The sequence below is a fragment of the Rutilus rutilus genome (genome assembly GCF_951802725.1).
Source record: "Rutilus rutilus genome assembly, chromosome: 8".
Taxonomy (NCBI): Eukaryota; Metazoa; Chordata; class Actinopteri; order Cypriniformes; family Leuciscidae; genus Rutilus; species Rutilus rutilus.
In genome coordinates, this window is record NC_140222.1 from 36186519 (window position 1) to 36200254 (window position 13736).

The 13736-nt window shown below is 37.9% G+C and overlaps 1 protein-coding gene and 1 long non-coding RNA gene across 4 annotated transcripts in view; one reads left to right on the forward strand and one right to left on the reverse strand.

Moving 5' to 3' along the window:
* Nucleotides 1-13736, forward strand: part of add3a (adducin 3 (gamma) a) — a 100500-nt gene that overhangs the window by 19574 nt on the left and 67190 nt on the right. For 2 of the 3 annotated variants that reach the window (XM_084416686.1, XM_084416690.1), the window contains exon 2: nucleotides 5386-5438. The exons of the other annotated variant lie outside the window; for it this stretch is intronic. The gene's annotated coding sequence lies outside the window, so the exon portion shown is untranslated. The remainder of the gene's footprint in view (nucleotides 1-5385; nucleotides 5439-13736) is intronic. 3 annotated transcript variants of the gene reach the window in all.
* Nucleotides 1-13736, reverse strand: part of LOC311295378 — a 51090-nt gene that overhangs the window by 13606 nt on the left and 23748 nt on the right. The gene's annotated exons all lie outside the window — the stretch shown is intronic.

Below are 13736 nucleotides of genomic sequence, written 5' to 3' on the forward strand. Positions count from 1 at the left end.
GCAAGGTGTGTGAATGAAATTCAGTTTGTTTTTGGGCAGAGAGGCTTGTATTGACTGCTACGTAACAGCTAAAAGATTCGTCTCCATTCAAAAGTGCACAAGTGAAGCACCTTCGTAATCATTGGCATGAATGTGTTCATATTCATAGGGGTTGTCAGTCAGGCAGTGGTCCTGAAGGGGCTTTATCATTTATTGAAGGGATTCCCGAGCACCATCTGTTCTGGCGTAGAGCGAGCGCAGGGATGCTCACATACTGAGATGGTTTACTGAACGCTCATCTGCCCGTTATTCTGTCAAATATAGCTTGTCAGCCGTTCAAAGTGGACTTCCTCTTCTCTTTGATCACTCTTTTGAGTTCAGACCATATCTGACAACCACAGCTGGGCAATATCACATGTACACCTCATTTTATACCTCATAGGGTTGCATGATATTGGGAAAAAAACTGGCAGTAGGATATTTTACGATTACATATTGTGATATGAAAAAGACAGGAAGTTTCACCAGATGACTTGAATTGCTCTATTTGGAAAGAATTATTAATTAGCTATAGAATGATTGAGGTGATTTTGTTGGTGAGTGCATTTGCATTTTTTTTAAAGTGCGAAATTCTTTTAGGGCTCAAAACTTGTTTACAAGAACCAATTCTAACCATAAAGTGAACATAAGTGAAACATAAAGCTTAAAAAAAAAAAATCCACTTGAGTTTCATAGGCCACAGTCACACTGTTTTTGACCAATTCAATGACTTTAAAATACTAATTATTAGGGGTGTAACGATTTTCGAACCGAACCGAAAAACCGCGATACACCACCCACGATACGAATCGCGATACTCTCATGGCGTACCGAACACGCCCGCCCCGCCCCCTGCTGTCCCGGCTCATTGGACCTCATGTCTTATGTGTACAACGAATACAGCGTTGTTGCCTATTAACCACATTTAATCGCAATAAGCTCAGTGAAATTTGTTACTTTCGATAATAAGCAAGGTGTAATCTTTCAAATTCTGTCTATCTGATCACGAAATTCAAACATTAAATGTCGTTTTGGCGCTCTTTGATGTGGCGTGACAGATCACCGTACTAGGCTCCTCATTTAAAGCGGCAGCGCGGAGCGCGAGTAAACGCGATTCTCTTCCTCAGTTACAGAATAAACATGAATGGACACCTGAAGGTATGTTGAAAGATACAGTATACTTACTGAAAGGCATCATAACTCGTGTAATCGCTCAGTCAGTGTTTCAACAGCGGAAATACGTCAATAAAACGCTTAGTTTTTCACATAGCTTTATTTAAGTTACCTCAGGCAAGTCATTCAGTGTCCACAGCTTGTTGGTTTGCTAAGGAAATGAACTCTTTCACTAAATAAATGCACTATATTAGCCTATATATTATATTTTACTTAACCTGTTAATGACATCTTGATTATTTAATGTATGTTTAAAATATCTGTCATGAAAATGACAGCAACTGTGTAAATGATTATATTCAATAATAAATTAGAGTAAAAACATATGTTAATGTAAAAACTGCCTTATGTGCAGTTTACATGTTTTCATACAATTTGTTACTTGAGTGCTGATTATTATTATATCTAAAAATAAATAGCAACTGTATTTAGACTAAAAGTCTAGGCTCTGTTGTTAAGCTTTAATGTTATAGTAATGTGCAAGTAAGGGCTCCTATATAGTTTACAGCATTAGCAGATGATTTTTTTTTATCCTTGCGAAACGTTTACTTGTAATTTAATTAATTTAAAGACAAGGACACAATTTGTTAATTAAAGCACTGTAAAAAAAAAAAAAAAAAACAATTTTAGCTTTCTAAACCCCCCACTCCACCTAAATGAACCTAGATGAACCGAACCGAACCGAGACGTCAAAACCGTGGGACGTACCGAACCGTCAGTTTTGTGTATCGTTACACCCCTACTAATTATTAGGATTTTGTTTTCAGTGTTATTATTATGGGATTATATTAAGGATTATTATTCAATATATTAAACATAAGAAATTGTAATTGTATTTTACTGTAAAATTACAATACTACAATTTTCTTAATTTCTTCTCTTCCAAATAATATGTCATCAAGCTTTTATTTTGACGGGTTGCCAACAAATAAATAAATGCGCTGTCGGTTTTATAGCGAAGGAACTGGATGTTCATTTACACGCGTGTATTCACTGCTGAACCAAGACTCGGAAACACTGTATCATGAACTACACGTGTGTAAATGTGCTTTACTCTGAAACCGGTATCACATATATTTGCTTAAATTGCGCTATGCCATATCGCGATATTGCTTTTATTACGATATATCATGCAGCTATAATTTTCCAGACTTGTATAGTAATATTGCTCATAATTCATGAAGAACCCCCAACACCCAATCAGATTGGAACTGTTAATTTTTAGCCAGCGCTTGACATTTTTGTACGCAATATGCATCAAGCAGCCAGCGAACGGACCGTGGCTAGCGTAATGATGCTGTGGGCTACCAAAGTACTCCCCAAAATCTCTGCACATTCCTCTCATAAACCCCATTAATGCTCAGGGTGACAAAAAGAGCCAAACTCAGTAGCGAGAGCCTGTGAAATTCAGAGCCGTCTGACAGAATCACACTAACAATCCAGTGTTGCGTAAGTGTCTCGTTTCCCACAAACGCCGTGGTCTGAGTTTTTTAAAATAGCTGGGAGCTCACTGGTCTGCAATAAAACCCCAAATTGAAATGGGTTCCTTAGCCAAAATATGTCTGGAAGTGTGAAAACAGATGCTGAGTGTTTCGGTTGCAAAGACCGAGACTAGCTTGCTTGCATAAGTTGCAGAGCAGGAATCACCTCGCTTCAGGGGCCACTAGCTGTCTGTAGGACAACACGGGCCAGACACAATTATGTAAGTACCGATGTTATCTAAGTGACCCTGAACCCCATCAGCACGGTGAATGAAGCGTGAACCAATTATTCGCATGTGGCGTAACAGGATTGAACTAATTTGAGTTTTCTGAACATTAACTTGTAGATTCAGTTGGTTTCTAAGTAACTGTGTAACTATAAAGGTTCTTTATTGGCATTTATGGATGAAGAGTCTTTAACATCCGCAGAAATGTTCTATTGCACAAAAGGTTCTTTATAGTGGAATATGTTCTTCATGCTAAGAACAAAATGGTTCTCTGCTCACTGAAAGGTTCTTTGGGGAAACAAAAATGGTTCTTCGGTTGCATCACTGCGGAAACTCCTCCTTTGGAACCTTCATTTATAAGAGTTTAGCATAATCGGACACACAGAGTGAAATGATGCGTGGACTTGCAGCATGTACTACCCGCTGTGTGACCTAGCAGTGTTTAGACAGATGTGTTGGTACAGACGATAAAGATGGTTATCACATGCTGCGGAACTCCCCGAGGGCTCTCGACAGGGTCAATTTGATGGGTTTTTCCCCTCAACTGAGCTCTTTGATGGAGGTCTGTCTGTCTCTCGGTACGTAAGACATTCTAAACAGAGTGGAAGGAAAAACGTTACATTTATTTGCAGGTGCCAATCCATAAATATAGCAACATTTTGGAAAGCATTGAGAATGATTGCAAAATGTTTTTTTGGTGGTGACAAGTAGTGTTGTCAAAAAATCGATATTTTCGATGTATCGATACTGAAATATCTGAAAAGCCATGTTTATTTCATTTGCCTCTTTGTTTTCTATCGTATTTATTGCTCTATTGTTTGCAATTTGTTTGTTTGTTCTCATTTTATTACTTTTTTTTTGTAAATGTAGTTCAACGATTCAAATAAAGCGTCCCTGTGCTCAAAATGATCCAAATTATCAAAAAATTGTGACATAATAAATGATCTGTGTGGCAGTATAGATGGCAGTTTTCCACGTGGTATCGAAAATGGTATTGAATATCAATATTGTTCATGGTATTGTATCGAAGTTTGAAATTCCAGTATCGTGAGAACACTTAGTGGCAAGTTATAAAGTAAAGGTTCAGTCACATTTCTGCAAAGTTTTGTTAGCAAAAAAGGTCCATTGTCAAATATACTGTATAGCAATACTGTATGAAGCAAAGCTCACGCAGAAGTTAGTTTATTAGTTAATTTGCGTGACCAACTTGAACCGGTTGCGAAATCTTTCACCCTTGCGTTAAAATTCCAGATTTTGTGGATACCAATTGACATGACTGGATTTCGCCCACAAACATTTGACAAATAACGGTAAATGCGACTGTGCCTTAGCTTTAGCGGTATGGTAGTATGAATAACCAATATTAAATAACCATCTGTTATTGTTATTAAAGTGCCATTGTCATTTAATTCGGTCCACCCATCAAGTCTGTCCAGTGTCCACAGTTTGTGTTGCCTGATCAAAGAAAACTGTGTAACTGAACAGAATATAGGCTAAATAGTTGTTCACACCAAGGATGATAACTAACGATAACTATTTAGTTTTAATAATCATTCTAATTCTGAGAATAGGGAAGTCCACAGCACAACCATAATGATAACGACAAAGTGGAACTATATCTAAAATAAAAGTCTTAAAACCAAGTGTGCAGCACAAGCCAAAACATTTCGCTCGTCCTCTGGTGGCTGGCTGCAGTATAGCTCATAAACCCCGCCCTCTCCATGTAATCGAATGGGATGTGAGCTAAATTAAAACAATTATTTACATTTCAAATAATTTGTTTCCAAAGATCGTTTCTGTCGTTTTTGGTAGTTCTCATCACGCAGATGTTCAAGTGTTCGTTTTCCCAATAAAATGTTTACAGTCTATGTTAAAAAAAAACACTGACGTGCCAATCAAAAACCACCAGACTTTAACGAGAACTGCAGAACCGTTATAGTAAACCCGACCATTATTATGCGTTGGTGTGGGCGAAGCTAATATTGTTATAGTTATTGTTCTTTGCGTGAACGGTGTGCTAAGCTTGTGCACTGAGAGATTACCTCGCTAAATGTACGCTAACTAAACAACCAGAAAAAATATGAAGTGTTAACTTGGTTCTAGAATGCGGTTATCATTAGCCTGTAATGAAATGGTGTAGACATTGTGAGATTCGTAGAAGAGGAGCGTTAAGCATGTGTGTGCAGGAGTTATTATTTTTAAGATTCAAAGAGTTTCGTCTGGCCTACTCTCTATGTTTCTCCATTTATCGACTGAGGGGCTTGTGTAGGGAGTTGACTGTCTACGTTTTTTTAAATCTTTTGGCTCTCGTGTGCATTCCAGGCTTTTGAAGAGATAACAAGGTACGTCAGATCAGGGAGGAAGTGCACCTAGTTATTTGGAAGGCTTTGAGAGAAATCTACTGGCAGCTGATATTTTCCCTCTTCCTTCCAGCTGCAGCGTTCATCACTTTGGATGACTGTTGTGTGTTTGTTTGTTTATTTCAGGTGATCGAGCAGCGTGAGCGCTAACAGGCGGTGTGATCTCAGGCTCCCAGCAGGTGAGTCTAAATAAAGCTCATTCCCACGGCGAGTCCTTCAATTGAACCTTGACTCGCAGCACCTTTTCATTCAACGCACAGCGAGACGTTCCCTCGGGGTACAACCTTTGCTTGAGTCTGGAGATGCTTTTAGATCGGAATGTTTTCAGAGGCTAAAAGTGAATATGCTGCATTGTTTTGAAATGTTGACTTAGTTCTACATATGCAAATTAGATCATGTGCATATGCATCAGCCTATTAAATATGCATTATAATCTGTCCAACACAATCTCACAGCAGTTCGTAACTATTTTACATTGTGCTTAATTGGTGACTCATTTGTACGAATTCATACGATCAGTTTAAACCCCAGTGACGGGTACGTTTTGGGGAGGGGTTGGCGGTGGTCATGGTCCTTCATAATGAGTTACTTTTATAAATCGCATGTTTTTCATACAAAATTTCCACCTCGTAAAATAGTTACATGTTCTCGTGAGGTCGGATTGGTCTGTCAAATATAAAAAGTAGTGCTAATTGATAGGTTTTATTTTTAATGGCCATAGCCATTATCAATATCTTTGTTTCAAAATAAATGGAAATTTAATTCTTTATTTAAATAAAATAATATATATACTCAAAATTTACCACACATATGAAATTTATCCGTCAACTAAATTGTCAATAGATTTTAAAGGTCAACGTTTTTTTGATGTTGGCATTTTTTGACCACAGTTATGGTAGCAGTTACCGATAATCTCAAAATGGTAAAATATTGTCTATATTGGTCCATGACCTGTCAATATTGATATAAAATCATTCATAAATTTATAAATCTTGTTACTTATTACTTCGAATGTTTTCTGAAAGTTTAGAAGTTGTAAAATATTGCGGAAAGTTGTACGGTTTTTGTAGGCGTTTGTAAAAGCTAACTGGAATGGACATTTTGTGCCTGTAGTTCCTTCTTTTAAAGGGTTAGTTCACCCAAAAATGAAAATTCTGTCAGTAATTACTCACCCTCATGTCGTTCCAAACCCGTAAGACTTTCATTCATCTTCAGAACACAAATGAAGATATATTTAATGAAATTCGAAAGCTTTCAGTCCCTCCATTGGGAGCAACGTTTACACATTTAAAGTCAAGAACGATAGAAAAGACATCATTCAAGTAATCCATGTGACCTCAGTGGTTTAACCTCAATTTTATGAACCGACGTGAGTGCTTTGTTTGCGCACAAATACATAATTTACAACTATATTTACAAAATAATAAACTTCCGGTCTCAAAAAGTGGTGCTTCCCCTACTGGATTGCAGGTCAATCTTTTCGAAAGTAAAGTGGTAAAATATGTTTTTTTTTGTGCAAACAAAGCACTCACGTCACTTCATAAAAGTGAGGTTAAACCACCTTTGCATGGATTACTTTAATGACGTTATGGACCTTGAATGTGTAAATTGCATTGCTGTCTATGGAGGGACAGAAAACTCTCAGATTTCATCAAAAATATCTTCATTTGTGTTCTGAAGATGAACGAAAGACTTACGGGTTGGGAACAACATGAGGGCGAGTCAGCCGTTTCCACATTAAGCGCATTTTTGTCGTGTTGTTTGTTATTGTGCTCATTTTACATAACTAATCAGATACCTTGTGCATCATGTAGCTACAGTTCCAAAATTCAGTTCTCACGCAAGCTTGCATGACTTTCCAGAGACCGAGGACAACATTTGGCCATAACTGACCGCTTGCTCGATTTAATAGAATTATTACATTTTGTGTCAATTTAAAAATCTACTGTCAGCTTTGATTAAATTAGTCCAAGACCAAGTAAGGCTGTTTCTGTGAAAATGAGCACTTGTGTGGATGGTTGGTCAAGTGTCGTTTTGGGCCTTTTTTTTTGAGTAAATGACATGGATGTAGTCACGAAGACCTGGCGAGACGTTTTACAGTCCTGGAGCGGGAATCGCTGACGGCTGTAACGACCGCAAACCCAAAACGGGCAGTTTACAAGCTCCCCTCTCTGTCGCAGTCTCTCTCTTTTTCTGAGCTCTTGTGATTAATTTACCATCTCTGCAGTTCTTCCCGCTCCTTCGGCCGCTGAGAGAGAGAGAGAGAGAGAGTGATGACGGCGCGTCCCTGAGCATTAGCGTGCTTTACGGGACTGTTGGGAGAGCCCTCAAAAACGACATTTAAAACGCTTGGATTACACTTCCTGAGTGATTTCTGACGTCTGGGAAATGTTTCTGAAGCCCCGTAGATTTACTAGTTAGGTTTGCCGGGCTTTAGTGGCATTAAATATAAATGTAGACAGTTGACTTGAGGTGAAGGCGAGGTGGTTTTTGAGTGTCCGTAAATCTCTTCTTGGGGTCAATAACTTAATTCGAAGTGTTGTTTCTGTTCTTTCTGATGCTTGGACTCTTGTTACAATGATGTTGCAATTCTGGGGCGTTTGAGGACACAGACGGGGAATGCTGGGAAAATGAACAGAGCTCTGTTCAAAGTGGCCTCCACTCGTGCTACTATGTATGATACGTTTATGATGCGCATGTTCAGCGCACAAATGATGTCTGGAGGACATACTAAATGTTTTTCGCCTGTTTTGTTCTTGTTCTTGTTGTTCTTGTTGTTGTTCAAGGATTTTCCATCATTTCAAATGATTTTAGGTACCGCAAATGATTCATGATTAATAATTTAATACCTTTATTTATATTGGTCAGCTATTAAAGGTCCCGTTCTACGTGATCCCATGTTTCAAACTTTAGTTAGTGTGTAATGTTGCTGTTAGAGCATAAATAATATCTGTAAAATTATAAAGCTCAAAGTTCAATGCCAAGCGAGATATTTTATTTAACAGAAGTTGACTACAAAAAACGGCTCGATTGGACTACACCCCTCTACTTCCTTCTTTAATGATGTCACTAGAACCGTTTCTTGACTAACCTCCGCCCACAGGAATGCTCCCTCAACTCTACTGGCTACTTGCGCACTTCTTATAACTTAGCCTACTGTGTTTACTCAGCTCTTACGGTGATTTTCTGAAGTAAAACTGACGCTTCATCTTTTGTGTGATGTACAATAAACTCTATTAAACTCATCAGTACATGTTTGATCATCATTCAGACAGCAGACTTGTAGGCTATTAATAAATAATGGATACATAGCCTACAAGCAGATGACAAATACGTTATAATAACCGTAATTAAACTACTAAACCATACCTGTTTCATCTCTATACAGCACTCTGACTCTGTAGGCATTATTGTCCGACTCGAAAGGAACGCCGTTACTGAGAGTTTCTGATATTATCATCATTCCGTGAGATGAAATTGTCCTGAGAGACTGAGCGCGAGCTCATGAAGCTCCGCCCCCTGTGTCGTCCAGCAGCACCTCATTTGCATTTAAAGGGCACACACTGAAACAGCTCGTTTTTCTGAGCCCCAAAAAATGTCAATTTAAACATGCTGTAAAAAATGATCTGTTGGGTATTTTGAGCTCAAACTTCACATACACACTCTGGGGACATCAGATACTTATTTTAAATCTTGTGAAAAGGGGCATAATACGGGACCTTTAATATAAAATAAATATTAGCACAAACCGATAGAGGCCAAAATGTGACCCTCAATAATCATTAGAGAAATTGATCAATTAAGAACTAAAAAAAAGTCTACGTGCATAAGTTGTTTAATTTTGCAATTTGATAATCAAAATGACAAAAATTGAATCAAATTAATTACTAAAAACAAAAGTAAGCAAACTGAAAATGCATTATTAAGTTTATAATCTCTAAATTAGAATTAATGATAGAAAATAGTTATTTATTTTTATTAATGGACTAATTAAAATGCGTTCGTCAGTAATCACTTCATTATTATATATATATATATTTTTTTTTTTTTTTCTTGTTTTTTGTTTTTATTAATTTGAATTAATTTAAAATTTTAATAATTTTATTATTTCATTAAATTTGTTATTTATTTTTTAATGAAATAAAAAAGAAAAAAAATGAGAATTTTAATAAAAAAAAAAAGTTATTTATTTTTATTAATGGACTAATTAAAATGCGTTCGTCAGTAATCCCTTTTTTTATTTATTTTTTATTTTATTTTATTTTATCTTGTTTTGTTTGGTTTTGTCTCGTGGTGTTTTTTGTTTTGTTTCGTTTCGTTTCGTTTCGTTTCGTTTCGTCACATTTGGTCCCCCGTACAAAACATTGTTGCTGATTTAGCAAAGTGAGATTTTTGATTTACCTCCATTGATACTTTCCCAAATTAAAATACGTAAATAATTTTCCATTGTTTCTGTACTAGATAATCTGAAGTCATTGCATAAAATTCACTTTCAATATTATTTTTGTTTCAGGATGGTCTGTGGTCTGGTTATGATTGTGAAGTCATCTGTGATCAATTCCACACTACAGGCGTAATAATCTGTCGCTGAGGTCTTAGTCTCGCATTACTTGCTGTATGTGATTTTTGGCTAAACCCACGTAATGCGACAGCTCTAATCAGGGTTACTGGTAAAGTGGATTTGGGCTGTGTTGTTATCATAATCCCATAAATCATAGTTCATTGTAAGCAATGTGGATTTTGATGCGAAAAAGCACAACGCTGGAGCTGCTTTGGATGATCCGTTCACCGTTTTGCTCGGATTCTGAAGCAATGACGCATAGTGAGCGATCGTTTGTAGAGTCCAAATGACTCCGTATCTTATCTTTCTCTCTCTGCCTCTGACACAATTTCACATGTTTTATATGTTTAATGAAAGGTGAATAACGTCTCGAGAGCAGTCCATCAATTCACAGGAATTTTACATCTTTGAACGATAAACAAACAGCGATTTCTGTCTGCAAACCCCTTTAACCGAACACATGAGAGTCTCAACGGCCGCTCTCTGCTGCCTCATTCTCTGGCTGGACTGCAGAAAACGTCCCAAATGACTCCTCAAGCCTACACTTTCCTTTCTAGCCCCTCTCCTCCCTTCTTTTCTGTCTCTTTTGCTCTTTTTCACTGCACACGCATCTACAAAACCCCTCTGAGCACTGATATCCCTCCCCACCTCCGTTATGATGTCATTTGTGCAAGAGTTTGGGAGTTTAAACAGATACTTGAAGGGTATGAGAGTATTTTACCATGCTGCTAAATGCAGTAACTTCACATTATGTCCAAACTGAGCTAAGTTGCCACTTAAATCCTTTTGGATTTGGAAAGCTCATAACGTACATATTTAAGGATGACCTTGAAAGATTTTGGAATGGTAAGATTATAATTTTAGTATATTTGGCAGGGCTGGAACTTTACCTTATCTAAATGAGCACATACTGTTTCTTTACAGTTTAGCAATTCTAAGCTAATTATAGTCACCTGAATTCTAACCCTATCCCTAAAATTATATACTTAATAACTGAAGAACGAGCTGGTGTGACGTCATTCTGAACGAAATCAGGCCAAAACGAAGTTCTTTGGCGTTTGTTTCTGGAGTTCAAAACCGCTTGCCAAGCGAACTTGGTTTACGCTGGCTGGTAAACCCTTTCGAACTACCATTGGACCGTGGCGATTATGTAATAGGTGGGTGTGGCTTTGAGGCTCCGCCTTCTTTGACGTGGAAATCTTCTCCTGTTCAGTCCGTTGAGGTCAAATGCGAATAAAACTTGAACACACTGGAGAGCCGCTATATAGTAGAAATTGAAGTTTTAATTCTAATCGAAAGTGACACCCACACTGTTTTCTCACGTTTAATACTGTAAAGCTGCTTCTTTTTAAGCAATCTATTGTATAAAGTGCCCTATAAATAAATGTGATGTGACTTTTACTGGAGAGCTTGTGCAAACATATCCGTATCGCTATGATCCGATGCTTTCTGAACTACTGTTTTCTCACCACTTTCTTTTTTTTTTTTTTTGTTATTAAGAGGGAAGTGCGCAGCACATATTTACATATTCATCTATATTCATCGAATCTACCTCACAAAACTTCTGAGGCAGCGATAGAGCAAGCTTTGGTGAAAACTAAGGAAAGATTTATTTACTGCAATGCTAATTACTTGCTGGAAATTACATCAAAAGTGGGAAAAGTTGGTCAAAAACGCACACAAACTGACCACCAACCGCAACTGTCAGACGCCATCTTTATTTTAACTGTTGCAGAACGTGGATTGTGGGATATCAAAGGCAGTGAAGGATAAATCTGCTGCCTTCAACACACTGAAGGGATCTCAGGAGACGTGAAGCTATCATTGGATTCGGATGGGCCTCGATGCCTTCCTACCTTGGAATACGTTTTCCGAAGGCAGCATTTTTAAGCTTTCGGACGCAGCCATAGCCATTTAAAGTATACTCCATTTGATAGTGTGCGTAAACTCAGCCCCTAGAGCACACTAGAAAGCTTCATCTTTGTCCAGTGTTTGTGCTGTTTCTCTCCAGAAGTTATCAGTCAATAAAATGTCATCGAACTCTTTTAAAGTAGAGTTACATGTATCTCTCTTAACCGCTCACAAAAGTGCTTGTCATTGCGTGCGTCTGTTGTTGTTTCTCTAGTACTTTGTTGTTGTTTTTCTGTTTCTTGATGAAACAGCCAGGGTTGCCAACTTTTGGACCAACTATTTTGTGCAAAAAACTCATTTAAAATGTCACCATGAAATCACAATTGTAATATTGCAGTGTGTATTATAAATTATTTGTCCGTGCACCATCATTTAAAAAAAAAAAAAAAATCAATAACATCCCCTCCCTCTTTCAGCGACATCTCTCTTCTCTGATGACGTGTTTATTGGCGTGAGGACCTGTCCACCAATAGCAAACCACAACTATACAACCAATTCCCAATGGACAAAATCAAGTCCCACCCTGGATTTTTTTTTTCTTGTTCGAGAAGCCGTTTCACACTGATATATAATAGGGAAGACAAGACGATCACAACTTCCGTTTCCGACTTAATGTAGACAACGAGGCAATCTAGCTTTTGGAACGGAGCCTGTGTCTTACATGGATAGATGATATTGTTAAGCTGTTGATTTCTCTGCTCTGTGGTCTTGTAATGTAATAAGAGCCTGACTGCATAAAAGGACTCACTCCCACTCAATACAGTCTGTCGAGTGACTTCACTGCTCTAGAATGCCGAAAACACAGTTAAAACTCAGACACTCAGTATTGAGGGTGGGATTATTGTGTGTGCGTGTGATTATCCAGTTGGGTGTTTTCCTCACAGGCAGCAGCTGAGTTAACCCTGATGGCTCACGGATCTGCGCTTCACCGTTGCTCTGCTGCATGTAATTGCATGTACAGTATGTTTGCGTCTGTGTCTGTATTTACCGAAGGCAACTTCAAAGGGGCCTTGTGGCAGTAAACCAAAGGTTGTTGCGCACTTACTGGAATCGTTGCTGAAAAAACAGCAAGATTGTGTTTGTCCAAGTAATCTGAAGTGATAGCAGTGATCGATCATGAAAACGTTAATTGCACGACTTGACGTCAAAACATGAATTTTTGAGACCATTAAGGCCCCGATATACTCGCGGCCAACTTCTTTTTCGTTCTTCGTTTAGTGTTAATACGAAGTTAAAAAAACGTGAGCGGCGATATATTGTTATCGAACATCTGGCGCCGCCCACACTGCTGAGAGCGGCGTTTAGATGAATATGTAAATGTGCTGCGTGCTTTCCTCTGAATAACAAAATAAACACACAACAAAACTGAGAGAACAGCAAGCATTTTTCCTAATAAAGCATAAGAAAAGCATCTGATAAGCATCTGATCATAGCGATTTGGATGTTTGCACGAGCACTGCAATTCAGCACTCTAGTAAAGTCACGTCACGTTTATATATTTATAGCACTTTATACAACAGATTGCTTAAAATCAAGCAGCTTTACCATATTAAAGATGAAAAACAGTGTCGGTGTCTCATTTCATCAGAAGTACAACTTTATTTTTTACTATAAAGCAGCTCCCCCAGTGTGTTCGTTTTCACTCTCGGATGTCTGATCGCAACGCACTCCTGAGGAGAAATTAATGAACTGGAAAAGATTTCCACTTGAAAGGCGGAGACTTGGCGCACACTTACATATTACATAATCGCCATGGACCAATAGTAGAACAAAGGAGTTTACCAGCCAAAGCGAACTTTTCCGGAACTTCAAACGAAGTTTGACTGATTTTGTTTGAAATGATGTCACATCAGTTCGTTCTTCGATTTCGCTTGAAGTACATTGGCGCCTTTATACACAAGTCAGAGGTCTTTGTAATTTTATGATCATATCTTCTTATCGGATAAATCCGCCTCATTTTTAGAATTCATCTTGGCATTTCCATCCAGCATTTTTTTGGTGTGTT